The sequence below is a fragment of the Pelmatolapia mariae genome, linkage group LG4, assembly GCF_036321145.2.
Source record: "Pelmatolapia mariae isolate MD_Pm_ZW linkage group LG4, Pm_UMD_F_2, whole genome shotgun sequence".
Lineage (NCBI taxonomy): Eukaryota > Metazoa > Chordata > Actinopteri > Cichliformes > Cichlidae > Pelmatolapia > Pelmatolapia mariae.
In genome coordinates, this window is record NC_086230.1 from 124,028 (window position 1) to 144,501 (window position 20,474).

General features: G+C 38.4%; 1 long non-coding RNA gene across 1 annotated transcript; it reads right to left on the reverse strand.

Annotated features, from left to right (window-relative positions):
- Positions 1-1,377: 1,377 nt before the first annotated feature.
- Positions 1,378-1,703, reverse strand: LOC134625746 (uncharacterized). Its single transcript, XR_010093754.2, has 3 exons — positions 1,662-1,703; positions 1,509-1,580; positions 1,378-1,397 (listed from the first exon to the last, which is right to left on the reverse strand). It is a non-coding gene; the product is annotated as an uncharacterized LOC134625746 (long non-coding RNA).
- Between the last annotated feature and the right edge of the window lie 18,771 nt (positions 1,704-20,474).

Below are 20,474 nucleotides of genomic sequence, written 5' to 3' on the forward strand. Positions count from 1 at the left end.
TTTTCAGGGAGTTTTTAGGACTTCCTGATAATAATGAATTACAGTAGTCCAGCCTGGAAGTAATAAATGCATGAACTAGTTTTTCAGCGTCACTCTGAGACAGGATAATTCTAACTTTAGAGATGTTGCACAAATGGAAGAAAGCAGTCTTACATATGTGTTTAATATGTGCGTTGAAAGACATGTCCTGGTCAAAAATGACTCCAAGGTTCCTCACAGTGTTACTGGAGGCCAAGGTAATGCCATCCAGAGTAAGAATCTGGTTAGATACCATATTTCTAAGATTTTTAGGGCCGAGTAAAATAACCTCACTTTGATCTGAATTAAGAAGCAGAAAATAAGAGGCCATCCAGGTCTTTGTGTCTTCAAGGCATTCCTATAGTTTATCTAACAATGAAACAGGAAGCGATACGATACCGATGAGCCAACACCAAATGAGAGCCCCAGCAGTCAGTCAGTGATCAGCAGCCATGTAGTCTACTCCGTTAGATTTGGTACTACCATTAGCTGTTTATGTCATTCACAAACCTCTCACTGACAGTGGTGGGCCCAGCTGTCCTTCTAGTTCATTTTAAAGCTTTTGATTTTAAAGCAGAACATGTGTGTGGTATTTTGGTGGAAACTGAAATATGCATTGTAAAGTGCTTGTCTTTAAGTGGTAAATCGTGGGACCTTTAACGGAAATTTTCTTTCTCAAAATTATAAGACATTTTCAGACTGTATTTTTCTTTGTTTTAATTTCAGACTTTTTAAATGACCTGCAGAACGCTGCCATGTGTATTATAATGGTTAAACTAGTCCTTTACCATAATAGGTAGCCTAACTAATCATAGATGTAACAATGAATGTGAAGCCTTAATTCTTTCAGCTGCACCCTTTAGGGGTGGCCACAGCGGATCATCTGCCCCATCTCACCCTATCCTGGTCACTCCCAATGAAAACCTGCAGCTCAGCCTCCTGTCTTTTTGTTAGAGACATTATCTCCAAATCATACATCATAGCTTGCCTCACTACCATCTTGTAAAGCTTCCCTTTCGCTCTTGCTGCTTTATTCTGTCACACATCACCCCTGACACCCATCTCCACCCACTCCACCCTGCCTGCATTCTCCTCTTCAACTCAATGTGAAGCGCTATTTTAATTTTTTTTATTAATTTATGTCTACTTACCAATGAAATAATTCTGGATCAATATCAAGAGTTTTGTGTTTGTGTAGGTATATATTCTGCTACAGAGGACAAAACTATAAGGAAATAAAGTCATGTCTACAACCTGATTCATATACTGCAAACAGAAAATTTTAAATGCATTTAAAGCTTAAAAGATCTCACCCTTTGCTTTGGCCACTTTGGTTTTTCCTCTTTTCCTCAGAGCCAGTCTTGCTTCCTTGCTCTCTTCTAAAACAGAAACAGACAAACAATGGTAGCTGTTATTGTACAAAGCAGATTGTACTGGAATAGAATTTGAGTAGAATACACACAACATGTCAGACAAATGCTTAAACTCACCATCTACATCTGAACTCTCTTCACTGGTGTGCTCCGGTCTCTTTTGATAGGAGAAATGCTCAGAACTTCCACCTGAAAAACAGAAACATTCATGTGCCACATCTTCCTAATTCACTGAGTTTTTGTAGTGAATGACTCTGTGAAAAACCTGACCTTCATCCATCTCACTGCCTCCTCCTTTCTCATTTCTCTGGGTGACACGGAGTAGCTTCTGTGGGACTTTCATCTATAACTGATACCAGATGTCAAATATTAGCCATCAGGAGTCATGAAATACTTCAGAAACAAACAGTATTGTTTACAAATATGACAAAAAACAAAGATGCAACGACAACGTGCAAAAGAAGCAATCTCAATTTCTCCAAGTGTCACTATGTCATCCTAGAAATGAAATTACTCTTCTTTTAGTTAAGATAATTAAAAAAATGCAGCACAGCCATTCAAAGGTGGCCTTTGCGTAAACATGCACTGGACAGATGTATCAGATTAATTTAGAATCTGGGTCGTGGTGATAAAACCACAGATCTCTAAGATGTCCTTTTTTCATGTGTTGTGAGTCTAGTTCTTGCTGTAATAAAAGAGCTCACTAAAGAGTGAGTGTACATGATCAAGTGTTATCTGTTGTATAGATTACTGAGCACTGAACTCTGCCAACAGTGTGTTTATTTGGCTGTAACATGCCACCCAGTTCATTTTACCAATAGGAACCCAAGCTAACAGGTTAACGTCACTCTCTAATATTAGTCAGTGTCACATACATAACTTGCAGTTGCATAGCAGTTTATCACAAACGCAGCTTATTCATGAGGCAGTATACCAACAGCTGTACTAGTGAGCAGGTAACACTTACCACCACTATCAGAACAGCCGTCATCGCTGCATGCGAGGGCCACATTATCGTCTGCAATGTAAGAAATAAATATTGAAAGGATGCAATTATATGTGGACATTGTTTATGAAGAGAGAAGTCTATAACATGACATTACTGTAAAATGTATAACCTAAGCTAATTTCTATTGTCATGAGCTTTAACCTCCTAAGACCTGAACTCTTTCATGGCATTTTTAATTTCTCTTTGCTATTTGGGCTGACTGGGACCTGATGTAAAAACGAAGAATTATCTGAATTTTTTTTACCTCTCTTGTTTCTGAGAACAATGAGATCCACATATGAGGGCATTTGTTTTAAATTTCGATAGAACAGTGGCAGTATAATGTCCTCGTAACTGGATATCCCTCCCTTGTAGAGCAAAATTTAGTATTTTCGTCGAGACAACCCAAAATGTGATGTCCACATATGTGGACGCCAGGTCCTAGGAGGTTAAAATACATAACACTAACAATGCACCATAAAACAATAAGCAGGAGATCATGAATAGGAGACTAATCATATTTGAAAAAACCTGTGCCCATTTAAATTTAAAATGATGCCAGTCAGGATTCAGTTTGAGGTCCTCTAGTAAGGAATTCTACATGTTCTCTCCTGAACAGGAAAAGCTGTTTCTCCAAACAGGGATTTAAGTGACATCAGCTTCCAGCTGGAAGCTAACGAAGCCAAAAACTAAATACGACCATAAGATCACTGAGCATGTGGGAAACCTGGTTAATAAGCATTTTTTAAATTTGTGTAGGAAAAATACATTTATTAAAATAATCAACCAAAAATTTCTTTAAAACATACCACTGCTGTGATGCTGACTTTGTCCTATTGCTTGATTATATACCATGAGATGGTGCTTGTAAACACACTTTATACATGAAATTAAATGTAAAATAAATTCTTAGTGGATAAAACTATCTGTGACATAAATACTTTGAATAAATCCAAATAAATTTGTTTTACTGAAAACATGCTCACCATTTCCACCTTCTTAATAATATAATGTTTCACATGTGAAAAGATATATTTTTAAAGTTATAAGACTTCATTGAACTCGTGTATTCCTGGCTGTGAGTAAAATAAGATGTTATGGCATGACCGTGGTATCAGACTGCAGAGGACTGCACAGGTCTGCAATGTGGACACAGGCTGCGAACAAACGTTACGTTCAACAACTTTCTGTCTTTATTCAAACCTTCATATTCATCCACCTCTGTCCTGTTTCTTCTGTCTGTTTGGGACTGTTTCTCATATCTGGATTACGTCATTTATATTATAGAATGCTGGGTTTTAACCATTTGTTGTCCTTGTGCCATTTTCAGGTACAGAGGCTTCAAATGATTTTCTGATCAATGCCTTTTTAATTTAGATTTTATGCAGAACGTGGGGCCGATGTGACACACATGAGTATTCTTCTAGCAGCAGTTGTTCATATTAAGAGCAACAAAGAATCACATTTAGAAAACATCTGATCTAAGAATCGCCTAATCCCACCTTAACTGATAATGATTCTTAATGCAGATTATAGTTTTTAGTATCTGTTGTTGGTCTGTTGTTTGACACTCCTACGTACGATTCAGTAACGATTAAAGACTACATGTTCAAATATTCGATAAGAAGGCACATACCTGTGTTTGGCTTGCTGCCGTGGCTTCCTTCACCTAATACCAAAGACAAAAGTCAAAGTTACTTCTCAGTTTTATTTAAATAATCCAGTTACAGTCAATAATGACTTGGAGGTGATACAGTAAAAGTGCACCAACAGTTTTGATGCAGCCCATTACCCATGTGTAACAGGACTACACTGTGCTCCCCACCGTTTCCACCTCCTTTTTCTTTTCATTCATTTACAGTAAGCTCACCTCAATAAATCTACAGGTGTCTTAGCAGTGAGCGCTAATGCTGGTGAACCTGCTGTACAAACTGTGACCTACAACTCTATCAAATTTAAAGTAAAACAAAACAAAACAAAAAAAACATGGAACATCACAATGTTTCACCTGATTTAGATATAGTAGTATTAGTTATTTAAAAAACAGTGTGTCATATAGGAAAGCTTATATGCCTTCTGATGGCTACACTGTTAGAGTGACATCATTTCCTTTTTTAACATAATTTTATTAATAACTGTACATAAAACAATATTAGGACAGCATGTTATTGTTGCCTCCAAGGTGAGTCTTATTATAACACTAAAACATAGCAGCCAAAGAGACAGCACATAAACACACTTTCAATTGTTGGAAGGCACAATTATAACACACTATACAAAGGCTTACATTTTGTATAAGCATGTACATTATTTGCTTTGAATAGCCAAATGAATACTACATGACAGCCTTGATGTTCCACAGAAAAACACTGTCTGAAGCCCACTTTAGCAGCAGAGCACCAGGCCTTCTGTCCAGTTATGTTTGACAGTGACAAACAAACGTGAGGAATAAGACAAACCAGGCTAAACAGAGCACGCTGCTCAGCTGGGTCATGCTGATGTGCGGCTACGCCAGTAAATATACTCACCCTTTCGCACAAAGACATGGCAGGTAGAACCAAAGTTGGACTCGGATGAATGTATCCTCAGCAGCAGAGGGGACTCTTGGTCTTCCTTTCCTGGGGCGGGCCTCATGTGAGACAGTTTTGTCGTAGTGCTTGATGTTTTGTGCGACTGCACTTGAGGACACATTCAGCATTTTTCCAGATTGACTGACTTTCAGTTCTTAAAGTAATGATGGACTGTAGTTTCTCTTTACTTAACTGATTGGTTGTTGCCATAATATGAATTTTAACAGTAGTCAAATAGGGCTGTCAGCTGTGCACCAACCTGACTTCTGGACAACACAACTGATGGCCCAAACCCCCTAAAGACTCAAAGAAATTCCACAAATGAACCCAAGGTACACCTCTGAGGTGAAACCATTTCAGGTGACTACATCATGAAGCTCACTGAGAGAAGGCCAAAGGTTTGCAGCGCTGTCAACAAAGCAAAGGGTGGAATCTAAAATATAAAGCATATTTAGAGTTATATATCAGCTATCTCTTTGCTATATAATTCCATATATATTGCTTCATATATTTGATGTCTTCAATTTGTATGTAGAAAGTAGTAAAAACACAAAAAACAAACATTAAGTCAAAACGTGTCCAAATTTTTGACTGATAGTGTATGGAGGGTGGAGTTGGGAGTGTACTCCAAAGCCCAGATAAACAGCGAGGGCTGTTTCAGGAATGGCATCTGGTGTATTTCCATATCGGATCAGTCGGTACCTGGGTTAACAATTACTGCCTCCTGTGCTATTAGCCAACAGAGAGCCGATGGAAACTGTGCTACTATTCGAAGACAAAGGAAGAGGAAAGGGGAGAAGCGTGTTAGGAGTCGAAGAGAAGGACAGGCAGGAGCGTGGAGGTACTATGACTGGCAAAGGGAGAGAGCTGGCTGATATGAATGGAGAGAAGGAAGGTAGATTTACTGTGTGTGCAGGAGACCAGGTTGAAGGTTGGATGTCAGTTAGAAGAGAAAGAGGAGTTCTGCAGTTAGTTTGATAAAGTGGTAGAGAGTGTTGATTGGAGCAGACTTCAGTAGCCATGTAGGTGAAGGAAAGAGAGATAATGAGGAGGTGTTAGATAGGTATGGTGTTAAACAGAGAAATGCAGCAGGTCAAAATTAGGAAGAATGGAAATGGCTGGGGTGAACTCATACTTCAGGAAGAAGGAGGAACATAAGGTGACGTAGAAGAGTGGAAGAAAGTGTACACAGGTGGCTTACATCCTAAACAGAAGGGTCAGTCTGAAAGAGATAGGAGACTGCAAGGTGGTGTCAGGAGAGAATGTAGCTACGCAGCATTGGACACTAGCCTGTAGGATGACTTTGGACGTCAAGAAGGGGAAGAGAGTGAAGGCAGAGACAAGAACTAAATGGTGGAAGCTGAAGAAGGAAGAATGTTGTGCAGTTGTTAGTTCAGGGAGGAGTAGAGACATTCTCTGGGTGGAAGGGAAGAGTTACCAGATGACTGGAAAAATACAACTGAAATGGTGAGAGAAAGGCAAAGAAGGTGTTTGGTGTATCTTTTGGAGAGAGAAAAGAGGACAAAAAGACTTGGTGGTGGATTGGACACTTTCCTGTAGTTCCTCAAAGGAATAGCTAAGAGAAAGTGCGGTAGTCAGGGAGATGGAGAAGGTAGACAGGAAGTGCAGGGGATTAGTAAGGAGGAAGTGAGGGCAGCTATGAAGAGAGGAAAGGCAGTTGGTCCACATGACATATCTGTGGCGGTATGGCGATGTTGAGGAGAGAGGACTTTAACACAAGTTTGGAGAGTGAGGAATGAATAAGTGTACTGGTACCAGTTTTCAAGACCAAGGGTGATATGCAGAGCTGTAGTAACTACAGAGGGATAAAGCTGATGAGACACACCAAGAAAGAGTTGTTGAAGCTAGGTTAAGAAGAGAGGTAATGATCATTGAGCAGCAGTATGGCTTGTCACTGAAAAAGAGCAGTGCAGATGTGATGTTTGCTTTGAGTGTGTTAATGCAGAGGTATAGTGAAGGTCAGAAAGAGTTGCACTGTGTCTTTGTGGATCTGGCAAAAGAATATGATAGGATGCTAAGAGAGGAACTGTGGTACTGCATGAGGTAAGTCAGGATGTGAGGGTGGTGCAGGACATGTATGAGGACAGTGAGGCAGTGGTGAGGTTGCAATAGGAATGACAGATGTGTTCAAGGTGAGGGTGGGATTACATCAGGGATCTGGAGTCAGCAGGAGGAACAGGAAACAGAAATGAGTATACAAGAAGGACAGCTCATGCTGAATGGTATGGAGAGAAAGTCAGAGACAAGGCTGAGATGATCCGGACATATGCAGAAGAGGGATTGTGGAAATACTGGACAAAGGTAGGAGGAAACAGGATGACCTCAGAGGAGGTTTATGGATGCAGTGAAGGAGGACATGATGAGGGTTGGTGTGAAAAAGGAGAAAGCTGGGATCAGGGTTGACATATACATATATATATATATATATATATATATGTATACATGTGATCAGGTGATCACATAATATGTAATGTCTTCACCTGATCCACCATACAGATCATAGAGGTCCTCTTTTGGATTGAGATCTGGTGGCTGTAGAGGCCATTTGAGTACAGTGAACTGAACTGTTATGTTTAAGAGCACAATTTGACTGTTTAAGAGCAAAGTAACCTAAACTGGGGAAATAAAACACTAAACTTACAGGGAGACACCGGGAGATCCAAACAGCATGAGGGACGACGCGACACTGACTCAGAGAAACACAGGGTTTAAATACACTGGGAAGTAACGAGGGGAATGAGACACAGAAGGAGGGCACAGCTGGGAGAAGTCAAGGCTGACGAGACAAGGAAGCAAAGCAGGACACATTCACATAAGACACGGACCTACAAAGTAAAACAGGATGTATGACACAGACGCGAACTTGGCACAGTGGAGACAGCAACTAAGAAACACAGAGACATAAACCAAAGGCAGAGGACTAAAACCAAAATACACAGAGGGAAATGCTAAGCTTGGAACACAAGAAACTAGACTCGAGGGAGTAACAAAAGACCAACCATGAGAACATAATTCATAATACAGAGTGACAGAAAACAAGAAACTCAAACATGCAAAGACACAGACTTACACAGAACTGAGGGGACACAGAAACATGAAGGGCAAGGGATCAAAACTAGAAACCATAAAATAACTCACAAGTAGAATACAAAAACCTTGAAGAACTAAACACGCTGGGTCAAGAGACCCAGGACCCTGACACCTTTGTACAGAAGCCCATGCTTTCATATAATCTATCAAAATTCACCAGTATGATTTATAATAGTTTGAAAAATACTTGAAACAAAACTACAGTTTCTTGCACATTGTCTATACTGTGTGTTATGTAGACACAATTTGTAGCTCACTACTAAAGCAGGGTCAAGGTGGTTTTTTCAGATTCAGTCTCCTATTTGTGGAGATATTTTGATAAAATATGCTGGTAACACTAAATGGAAAGCAGCCCTTCAAGACCTTAAATGATTTTCTTAAACTGAATGGTCTAAAAAAGTTACTGATATGCCATTTCTATAGCAGGGATACAAGTATGGTTTAAAAAGAGAAGCCTAAAATGAGAACCAGAAGGCAGAAATGATGAGCTGCATTAATAATTTCCAAACCTGTCTCACATTAACTGATGAAACCCATGTTAACTAGCACACTGTTTAGTTTAAATTGAAAATCCAGTCGTAATTTTTCAGGAACTAAAGCACTGTCTCATAGCTCAGTTTAGGCCAGTACATATTCAATATTTCTATTTCAGCATTTAATTTCAAAAACTGTATTGGTGTGCTTTCCAATTTGGGTAGACCAAGACCAGATATTAAAAGTAAGACATAATAATATGTTTAACTTACCTTGTAGGTTCTTTACCCTAAAGTATAAAGTGCCCTCAGGTGACCTTTGTTGTGATTTGGTGCTATATAAATAAAATTGAATTGAACTTGAAGGCAATAGAGCACTATTTATTTTTCCTTCATTACATAAACTCTGTCATTATCTTCATTTCTAGTTATAGTAGCTTGGGGGCAGTGAATGGGCAAAGACAGTAGTTGGCAGTAGAGTGCAAAAAGGTGCTTGGGTGCAGTGACTGTCCAAAAGCAGTAGGGGCGGTAGAGAGCAAAAAGTACTTGGGTGCAGTGACTATCCACAACCAAAGGGGCAGAAGGGCAGTAGAGAGCAAAAAGGCTCAGGAGCAGTGATTTTTCATAACCACTAGTAGCCAGTAGAGAGCAAAAGTGTGTGTATGAAAAGAATAGCAGTGTGTATAGAAGTGTGTATTTTTTCTCGTATTTCTATCTTTCCGAGGACCTCGCTCAAACTTTGAGAGAAGCATAAAAATGGCCTCTAGAAGGCATTACAGTGAAAAACAAGTGAGGACCATATTAAATGTCCTCACTTTCGCAAAAGGTCCTCACTCGTAAGGTCTTATACCCACGCTTGTCCTCACAAGTATAGCAGAACAGACACACACACACAGACACACACACACACACACACAGCAGCAAGTGAACAAACAGGGGCTGTGCATACTGTGTTTCCTATATGCCTCTAGGTCAGTCAAGCAGCCTGGAGCTGCTGAATTTGAATCCACCAATCAGAGAGGCTGTGTACTTTTTCCCGCCAAAACTGGTGCACCAAGTGCAGGCTTTTACACACGCAGCACAGAGACAGAAAGGACTTTTTGCAGTTTATTTCTCATAGTGAGGATTCCCCTCAAACAAATGGCTATAATTTCCTAACCGTAGGGGCTAGAACGGTCATTCTTACACCGTTTTGTTCAGAAGAGATGGGGGAATCTTAAAATGTTGACAATTTATCATTAAAATATGAATTATTAAAGATATTTGACTTCTAATGCACCATAACTGAGTAGAGGCAAAGCGAAAACTGCCTTGACTTGCCCTCAAACAACGCTTTCTCACTCTAAATCTATATGGAGTATCGATATCATTCTTTCGCCGTAAGAGACAGCAGGCTTTGATGAACAGTCATGGAAATTTTCAGGTCTCTGTGGAAATCCATAAAGAAGATATGACGAGAGAAAAAAGTGCCTCATTTCCAGAGGTTGAAATCTGAAGAAATCTGAGCGAGGGACGAATTTCCTACCCTTAAACAAACCCAATTCATGGCCAAATGGTAATCAGTGATAAAAAAATTCTTGAATTGTGAGCGTCAGGAGTGTCTGAAGATATACTGGGACAAGCCTCATGTCTTAACTTCGCTTCGTTAAGGAGATATGACGATTTGAAAATGCCTCTCATTAGAGAAATCCAGGGGTGATTTTTGACAAGCCACCCATTGACTTTCTATGGGGAGTTTTCAGAGTTTGTGTTAGTCCGAGGAGATTTGGAAAAATTCTATAAATCTCACAATAATGATAGTGACATTTTCTGAAAGCCAGCAAAAATACCTACGTTTTGATGTATAATTTGTGGAAGATGAGAGAAAATTGAGCAAGTAGCAAGAAGTTGTTCGGACATGAAGAGAAGACTGGGAAACGTTCAGTGGCTCACTGAAAGCCAAGTGCATAGCAACCATAACAACGCATGTATTTTCTGAAAAATCACAAAAATGAAACTCAAAACTTAAAGAGGGATAAGGTGAAAATGGTAACAGATATGAAAAAGCTGAATCATACAAGAATAGCAGAAATATTTGTGAACATTTTAAAGTTTGAATGGTTGTTCTAGGTGAAAGTATGAGGAAGTAGTTAAGTTTCAAAAATGAACAAGTTTTAGCAGAATTGTGGAAGTTTCCCATTCATTTCAATGGGACAAATTAAAGGAAAAAAGCGTAATATTTTAAAAAGTATAATAACAGAAAATACCAAAAGTCATAGCGATCATTAGCAGAAATACCAGAATAGTTTCGAATTTGAACGGTGAAAATCGGCTGAAAATTGTGGAAGTAGTTAAGTGCCAAAAAACGTATGGAAGCAACTAGAACTAGAAAAATTTGCATTTCCTGCGAAAATGCTGTGTGGATGCCTTAACGCTGAAGCTGTCTGCTGAAAAGCTGAAAAAGATGAAAAGTTGCATAAAGTTGTATGGTGGTGAAAAAAAAATGTCACCCTGAGAAGGATCCAAACCGGGGCCTCCAGAGGTCAAGGCAGCTACTCATCTCACGGACCCAAACTCATTCTCACAAAGAAGAGGTGGAGAGACGGACAATTCTGCTGAAATGAGCAGAAGCTGCTGAGAATTGTGCTGGTAAGAGGTGAAAAGGCTGAAAATTTTGCAGAAAAGAGGTGAATCAGCAGAATTTCTGCTGAAAAGAGGTAAAGAAGCAGAAAGTTGCACTGAAAAGAGAAGAATCAGCAGAACTTCTGCTCAAAAGAGTTTTTTTCTGAAAACAGCTGAGATTTGCGCTAATAAGAGGTGAAAAGGCTGAACATTTTGCAGAATTTGGGCTGAAAAGAAGTGAAAATTCTGAAAATTCTGCTGAAAAGAGTTCAATCAGCAGAACTTCTGCTGAAAAGAGGTGAATGAGCAGAATTCTGCTGAAAAGAGTTCAATCAGCAGAACTTCTGAAAAGGGGTGAAGAAGCTAAAGTATACCAAATCAAAGTATTTGTGCCAAAACATAGTGTTTCTGCCATATTGTGGTACTACTACATTACAACATGAATACGGATTAAAGATGAAAGAAACTGGCAACAAATTCCTCCACTACAAACCAGGCTGATACCAGTTCTTTGCAGTGTTCATGTTTAAGGCACTACCCAAAAGGCAACACAAGAGGGCACTCCAACACAAGATATGACCTATGTACACTGATGCACTTAGTAACAGTCAGTCTCCTTGAATTGGCAGAAATACTGTGATTTAGTAGAAATACTATAACATAACAGATATACTGTGATGTTGCAGACATAGTATGTTTTTGTACTACTCGTTTGTAGTGAAAAAAATTAGCAATATAAATTACAGGTCTGTGATAGTGTATAAATTTGTAGTGAAAAAGAAATGTCGACCAAGGTGGGATTGAACCCGCGATGTTTGGGCTGCTGACCGGCGTCATTACCAACTGCGCCACTGGGAAAGAAGATCGCAGCCGCTTGGAAAACAGGCAAATGACCTGTCAGATTTAGATCGCGGTGAGAGGCGAAAGATGCCGTTTTTTGGAGTTACAAAACGTCGTGTAACTCAAAAACTAGGTGGAATAGAAACATCATTCTTCAACTGGGTGAATCAGTGGACTTTGGTGTACTTTGACTGCGATTTTCATTGCTCTTTGTACCTCCGTCGCGGAGATATGACGAGAGAAGAAACGGCTTCATTTTCAGAGTTTGAAGACTGAGAGAAGGACAGATTTGCATTAGAAAAGCTGCTAAAATCATAAACTTTGCAGAATTGTAATAAATGATCTATGTGAATTAGTGGTCCGTGATGGTGTATTAATTTGTAGGGGAAAAAAAACATGTTGACCAAGGTGGAATTGAACCCGCGATGTTTGGGCTGCTGACCGGCGTCATTACCAACTGCGCCACTGGGAAAGAAGATGGCGGCCGCTTGGAAAACAGGCAGATGACCTGTGAGATTTTGATCGCGGTGAGAGGCGAAAGACGCCGTTTTTTGGAGTTACAGAAAGTCGTGTAACTCAAACACTAGGTGGAATAGAAGCATCATTCTTCAACTGGGTGAATCAGCGGACTTTGGTGTACTTTGACTGCAATTTTCATTGCTCTTTGTACCTCCGTCGCAGAGATATGACGAGAGAAGAAACGGCTTCATTTTCAGAGTTTGAAAAGTGAGAGGAGGACAGATTTCCACCCCCAAACAAACGTAATTTATGGCTCAACAGTAAGATGACTGTAAAAACTTCTCCACTTTGATTCAACAGAAATACTATTATGGAGGAGTAATACTTTAACATGGGAGAAATATTGATACAGACACACAAACATACACATACACAGAGCCTAAAGGGAGAAGTGGCTGTTAAGAGTCTGGGCTTGGTATATCTAGGTCAGCTAAATTGGCTGCACCTGCTGTAATCAGCCCTTACACACACAGACACAGAGAGAGGTATAAGTTTTCTGCAGTGTATTTCTCACATTCAGGATTCCCCTCGAACAAATGGCCATAATTTCCTAACCGTAGGGGCTACAACGCTCATTCTGACATCGTTCTGTTCAGAAGAGATGGGGGAATCTGCAGGTCTTCTTAATTCAGAGATAGAATATAGATTTTTGAAGATATATGACTTGTAATACACTGTAACTGAGTAGAGGTAAAGGAAAACTGCATTGACTTGCCCCCAAACAATGTTTTGTAACTCTAAATCTATATGGAGCATCAAAATCATTCTTTCACCGTAAGAAACAGCAGGCTTTGGTGAACAGTCATGGAAATTTTCAGGTCTCTGTTGAAATCCATCAAAAAGATCTGACGAGAGAAAAAAGTGCCTAATTTCCAGAGTTTGAAATCTGAAGAGATCTGAGCAAGGCACGAATTTCCTACCCTCAAACAAATGTAATTCATGGCCAAACGGTAATAGGTAAGAAAAAAATTCTTGAATTGTGAGCATCAGGGATGTCTGAAGATATATTGGCACAAGCGTCATGCATCAACTTTGTTTCGTTAAGGAGATATGACGATTTGAAAATGCCTCTCATTAGAGAAATCCAGTGCTGATTTTGAACAAACTGTCCATTGACTCTCTATGGAAAGTTTTGAGAGTTTATGTTACTCTGAGGAGATTTGCAAAAAATCTATAAATCCCACAACAATGATAGTGACATTTTCTGAAAGCCAGCAAAAAATACCTACATTTTGATGTATAATTTGTGGGAGTTGAGTGGAAATTGAGCGAGTTGCAAGAAGTTGTTCAGACATGAAGAGAAAATTCAGAAAGGACAAGTGCACACTCTGAGTTAATTGCATAGCAACCATAACAACGCATGTATTTTCTGAAAAATCACAATTTTGCAACTGCAAACTTAAAGAGGTATAAAATTAAAACGGTAGAAGATCTGAAAAAGCTGAATCATACTGGAATAGCCCAATAATCTGAGAACATTTTAAAGTTTGAATGGAGTTTCTAGGTGAAAGTATGAGGAAGTAGTTAAGTTTCAAAAACAAGCAAGTTTTAGCAGAATTTCTGAAGATTTCCATTCATTTCAATGGGACAAAAAAAAGCATAAAAAGTGTAATATTTAATAAAGTATAATAGTAATAAACACTAAAAGTCATAGCTGCAATAAGCAGAAAGAGCAGAACAGTTTAAAGTTTGAACGGAGAAAATCGGACAAAAACTGCGGAAGTAGTTCAGCGCCGAAAAATGTACGGAAGCAACTTGAAGATGAAGAAAAGACTAGAAAATTTGCATTTCCTGCGAAAATGCTGTGTGGATGCCTTAACGCTGAAGCTGTCTGCTGAAAAGCTGAAAAAGATGAAAAGTTGCAAAAAGTTGTATGGTGGTGAAAAAAAAAATTGCCCTGAGCAGGATTCGAACCTGGTCATCCTGGTTTCAAGGCGGCTATTTATTTCCCTGAGCCAAAGTCAATCTTACAAAGAAGAGGAGGAGAGACGGACAATTCTGCTGAAATGAGCAGAAGCTGCTGAGAATTGTGCTGATAAGAGGTGAAGTGGTTGAAAATTCTGCAGAAAAGAGGTAAATCAGCAGAATTTCTGCAGAAAAGAGGCAAAGACGCAGAACATTGCACTGAAAAGAGGTGAATCAGCAGAATTTCTGCTGAAAAGAGGTGAAAAAAATGTTTTCATCAGCAGGATTCAAACCTGGCCCTTCTAGTCTCGAGGCGGCTACTCATCACACTAAGCCAAAGTCACTCTCAATGATTTAATGTCATTCTCACAAAGAAGAGGTGGAGAGACGGAAAAATTCTGCTGAAATGAGCAGAAGCTGCTGAGAATTGCGCTGATAAGAGGTTAAAAGGCTAAAAAGTCTGAGGTGAGTCAGCAGAATTTCTGCTGAAAAGAGGCAGAACAACCTGGTTCTGCTCAAATTCACCAATCAGAGGTACTGCTTCTGTCTGCTTCATCAGGCTGTGTACTTGTATGTATTTCTGGCATGAATCTGAGGTCCATATTAGAAAAGCTGCTAAAATCATAAAACTTTGCATAATTGTAATGAATTAGCAATATAAATTACAGGTCTGTGATACTGTATAAATTTGTAGTGAAAAAATAAATGTTGAACAAGGTGGGATTGAACCCACGACCTTTGAGCTGCAGAGCGGTGTCATTACTGACTGCGCCACCTGGAAAGGGGGCGGGCGGCTGAATGACAGAGACTTGAGCAGTCAGAATTAGATCGCGGTGAGAGGCAAAAAACGCCGTTTTTTGGAGTTACAAAACGTCGTGTAACTCAAAAACTAGGAGGGCTAGCAGCATAATTCTTGTACCCGGAGAATCAGCGGACTTTGGTGTACTTTGTCTGCGATTGTCATTGCTCTTTGTACCTCAGTCGCGGAGATATGACAAGAGAAGAAACGGCTTCATTTTCGGAGTTTGAAAACTGAGAGGAGGACAGATTTCCACCCCTTAAACAAACGTAATTCATTGCTCAACAGTAAGATAATTGTAAAAACTGCTTCCACTGTGAGTGTCAGGAGTGTCTGAAGATATATTAGCAAAAGCCTCATGTCCTAACTTTGCTTTGTTAAGGAGATATGGCGATTTGAATATGCCTCCCATTACAGAATTTCAGCTCTGAATTTCAAAACCTCCCCATAGACTTTGAATGGGGAGTAACCAGACCATGTGTCACTTCGAGGTGAATTGCGAAAAAACGGTAAATCTCACAATAAAGATAGTAACATTGTCTGAAAGTCAGCAAAAATACCTACGTTTTGATGTATAATTTGTGGGGGTTGAGTGGAAATTGAGCGAGTAGCAAGAAGTTGTTCGGACATGAAGAGAAAATTCAGAAAAGACCAGCACACACTCTGAGTTAATTGCATAGCAACCATAGCAACGCATGTATTTTCTGAAAAATCACAATTTTGCAACTGAAAACTTAAAGAGAGATCAGATTAAAACGGTAGAAGGTCTGAAAAAGCTGATTCAGACAGGAATAGCCCAATACTTTGAGAACGTTTTAAAGTTTGAATGGAGTTTCTAGGTGAAAGTATGAGGAAGTAGTTAAGTTTCAAAACCAAGCAAGTTTTAGCAGAGTTGTGGAAGTTTCCCATTCATTTCAATGGGACAAATTAAAGGAAAAAAGTGTAATATTTTAAAAAGTATAATAGTAATAAACACCAAAAGTCATAGCCTACGTCAGCAGAAAGAGCAGAACAGTTTAGAGTTTGAACGGTGAAAATCGGCTGAAAACTGAGGGAGTAGTAAAGCGGCAAAAAACGTACGGAAGCAACCAGAATAAAGTATAACAAAGAAGAAAGAGAAACAGGAACTCAATAGTGTGGAAGCCCTTTTAGGGCATCCACACAATAAAGAATAAAGAGAAACAGGAACTCAATAGTGTGGACGCCCTTTGAGGGCATCCACACAATAAAGAGAAACAGGAACTCAATAGTGTGGAAGCCCTTTAGGGCATCCACACAATAAAGAATAAAGAGAAACAGGAACTCAATAGTGTGGATGCCTAAAGCATCCACACAATAATAAAGAAGAAAGAGAAACAGGAACTCAATAGTGTGGATGCCTAAAGCATCCACACAACTAGAAAAATTTGCATTTCCTGCGAAAATGCTGCGTCGATGCCTTAACGCTGAAGCTGTCTGCTGAAAATAGCTGAAAAAGATGAAAAGTTGCAAAAAATTGTATGGCGGTGAAGAACTGAAAATTCTGCTGAAAACAGGTGCAGAAGCACAAATTTTTGCTGAAAAGTGGTGAAAAGCCAAATGTTCTACTGAAAATGGGTAAAGACGGAGAACTTTGCTGAAAAGTGGTGAAAAGAAAGTTCGCCATGAGCAGGATTTGAACCTGCTCCTCCTCGTGTCAAGACAGCTACTAATCTCACTGAGCCAAACTCATTCTCACAAAAAAGAGGTGGATAGACTGACAATTCTGCTGGAATTATCAGAAGCTGCTGAGAATTGTACTGATAAGAGGCGAAAAGGATGAAAATTTTGCAGAAAAGAGGTGAATCAGCAGAATTTCTGCTGAAAAGAGTTTTTTTTCTGAAAACAGCCAAAAAAGCTGGAATTTGTGCTGAAAAGGGGTGGAAAAAAATGAAAATTTTGCTGAAAAGGGGTGAAGAAGCTAAAGTATATCAAATCAAAGTATTTGTGCCAAAACATAGTATTTCTGCCATATTGTGGTATTTGTGCCACAAAAGTTACTACATTAGAACATGAATACGGATTAAAGATGAAAGAAACTGGCAACAAATTCCTCCACTACAAACCAGTCTGATACCACTTCTTTGAAGTGTTCACGTTTGCTAAGGCACTACCCAAAAGGCGCCACAAGAGGGCACTCCAACACAAGAGATGACCTATGTACACTGATGCACTTAGTAACAGTCAGCCTCCTACTTAGCCACTACGTAATACAGCGATATTACAGTGTACAAATACACATAAATTTGCAGGGGGAACAAACAAAGCAGGAACACGCCCAAAACAATCAAATAACTGGGCTGCCATAGCTATCGCTAACTAGCACATACGCTAAAGGTAACTAAAACCAATACACACAAGTAGCAGGGTAAACATCTTAAGCATGGAACATTAACTCACGTTTATGTGACACACACCATCCCCAGCAAATACAGGATGGGCTGTTTGCTCCCCTTCCCAGCAGCTCTCTCCTCAATCGTTAGCCCAGGAACGAAGGAAGACCATCTAGCTCAGCAGTCCCATGAATTCCCTCACTGCTCAGAGGCTGCTGGGTAATGTAGCTCACACTAACACAGGTTTTTCTACAAGCACAAATACTATAACATAGCAGAAATACTGTGATTTTGTTGAAATTCTATGCTTTAGGACAAATACTATGATTTGGCAGTAATACTATGTTTTAGGACATATACTATGATTTGGCTCAAATACTATGATATAGCAGCAATACTATGTTTTGGTACAAATGCTGTGCTTAGGCACAAATATTATGATTTGGCAGACACTATGATTTAGCAGATAATATGATTTGGCAGAAATACTAAACTTTGGCACAAATACTATAATTGAGTGCAAGTACTTTAAGATAACAGAAATACTATGATTTAGGTGAAATACAATGTTTTTGCAGAAACACTGTAATTTCACTCAAATAAATTGAAATAGCCGTAATACTATGATTTGAACATAACAGAAATTCTACGACTTAGTAGTAATACTATAACATAATAGAAAAATTAATTGGGCACAAATATTATAATTTGGCACAAGTACCATGTTTTGGCAAAATCCCATAATTTGGCACAAATACTATGATTTGGCAGACACTATGATTTAGCAGAGATAATATGATTTGGCAGAAATACTAAACTTTGGCACAAATACTATAATTGAGTACTTTAACATTAGAGAAATACTATGATTTAGCAGAAATACAATGTTTTTGCAGAAACACTGTAATTTCACTCAAATACTATGAAATAGCAGTAATCCTGTGATTTGGCAGAAATACTATGTTTCAGTACAAATACTATGACAAAGCAGAAATACTATGACTTAGAAGTAATACTATAACAAAAGGGATTCCTCAAAATACCATGAAATTGCAGTAATTCTATGATTTGGCAGAAATACTGTACTTCGTACAAATACAATGGTTTGGTACAAATACTATATTTTGATTTGAATACTATGATTTGGCACGAGTAGTATGATTTAGTACAAATACTACGAATTGGCAGAAATACTGTGACTTAGTAGTAATACTATAACATAACAGATATACTGTTATTTTGCAGACATAGTATGTTTTTGCACATATACTACGATTTCCCTCAAATACTATGAAATTGCAGTAATACTATGATTTTGAAGGAATACTATGATTAGGTAGAAATACTATGCCTTAGTAGTAATACTATAACATAACAGATATACTGTGATTTAGCAGACATAGTATGATTTAGGACAAATACTACGATTTTGCTCAAATACTATGAAACTCCAGTAATACTATGATTTTGAAGGAATACTATGATTTGGTAGAAATACTATGCCTTAGTACTAATACTATAACATAGGAGTTATAATGTGATTTTGCAGACATAGTATGTTTTTGCATGAATACTACGAGTTCGCGCAAATACTATGAAATTGCAGTAGTACTATGATTTTGAAGGCATACTATGATTTGGTAGAAATACTATGCCTTAGTAGTAATACTATAACACAACAGATATACTATGATTTTGCAGACATTCTATGTTTTTGCACAAATACTACAATTTGGCAGAAACACTATGTTTGAGCACAAATACTATGATTTGCTATAACTACTATGATTTGGCACATATACTATAATCAGCAGATATAGTGTAGCATAACAAAAATTCTACGACTTAGTAGTAATACTATAACATAACAGAAATTTTAATTGGGCACAAATAACATGATTTGGGTAAAAAAATACCATGATTTGGTACAAATACGATGATATGGCAGAAATACTATGATTGGGTACAAATACTATGATGTGGCACATGTACTATGACTTAGTACAAATACTATGAATTGGCACAAATACTATGATTTAGCAGAAATACTATGTTTTAACATAAATAATATCTTTTGACAGAAATTTCTGCTAAAAGGTACTATTTCTGCTTTTTAGCAGAAATACTGTAATTTTGCATAAATACTATGATTTGGGATAAATACTATGATTTGGCAGATATACTATATTCAGCAAATATACTATAACATAACAGACATTCCTCCACTTAGTAGTAATACTATAACATAAAATAAACAATATGGTTTTGCCCCAAAACCATGATTTGGCACAAACACCATGATTTTTCAAAAATACTATGATTTAGCAGAAATACTATGATTGAGCAGAAATACTAAGATGTAGTAGAAGTACTTTGATTTAGCACAAATACTATTATGGAGGAGTAATACTTTAACATGGGAGAAATATTGCTACACACACACATACACAGAGAGCAAAGTGTACAGGGGCTGTTAAGAGTCTGGGCTTGGTATATCTAGGTCAGCTAAATTGGCTACACCTGCTGTAATCAGCACTTACACACACAGACACAGAGAGATGTATAAGTTTTCTGCAGTGTATTTCTCACATTCAGGATTCCCCTCGAACAAATGGCCATAATTTCCTAACCGTAGGGGCTAGAACGCTCATTCTGACACCGTTTTGTTCAGAAGAGATGGGGGAATCTGCAGGTCTTCATAATTCAGAGATAAAATATAAATTATTAAAGATATATGACTTGTAATACACTGTAACTGAGTAGAGGCGAAGCAAAACTGCCTTGACTTGCCCTCAAACAACGTTTTATAACTCTAAATCTATATGGAGCATCAAAATTATTCTTTCACCGTAAGAAACAGCAGGCTTTGGTGAACAGTCATGGAAATTTTCAGGTCTCTGTTGAAATCCATCAAAAAGATCTGACG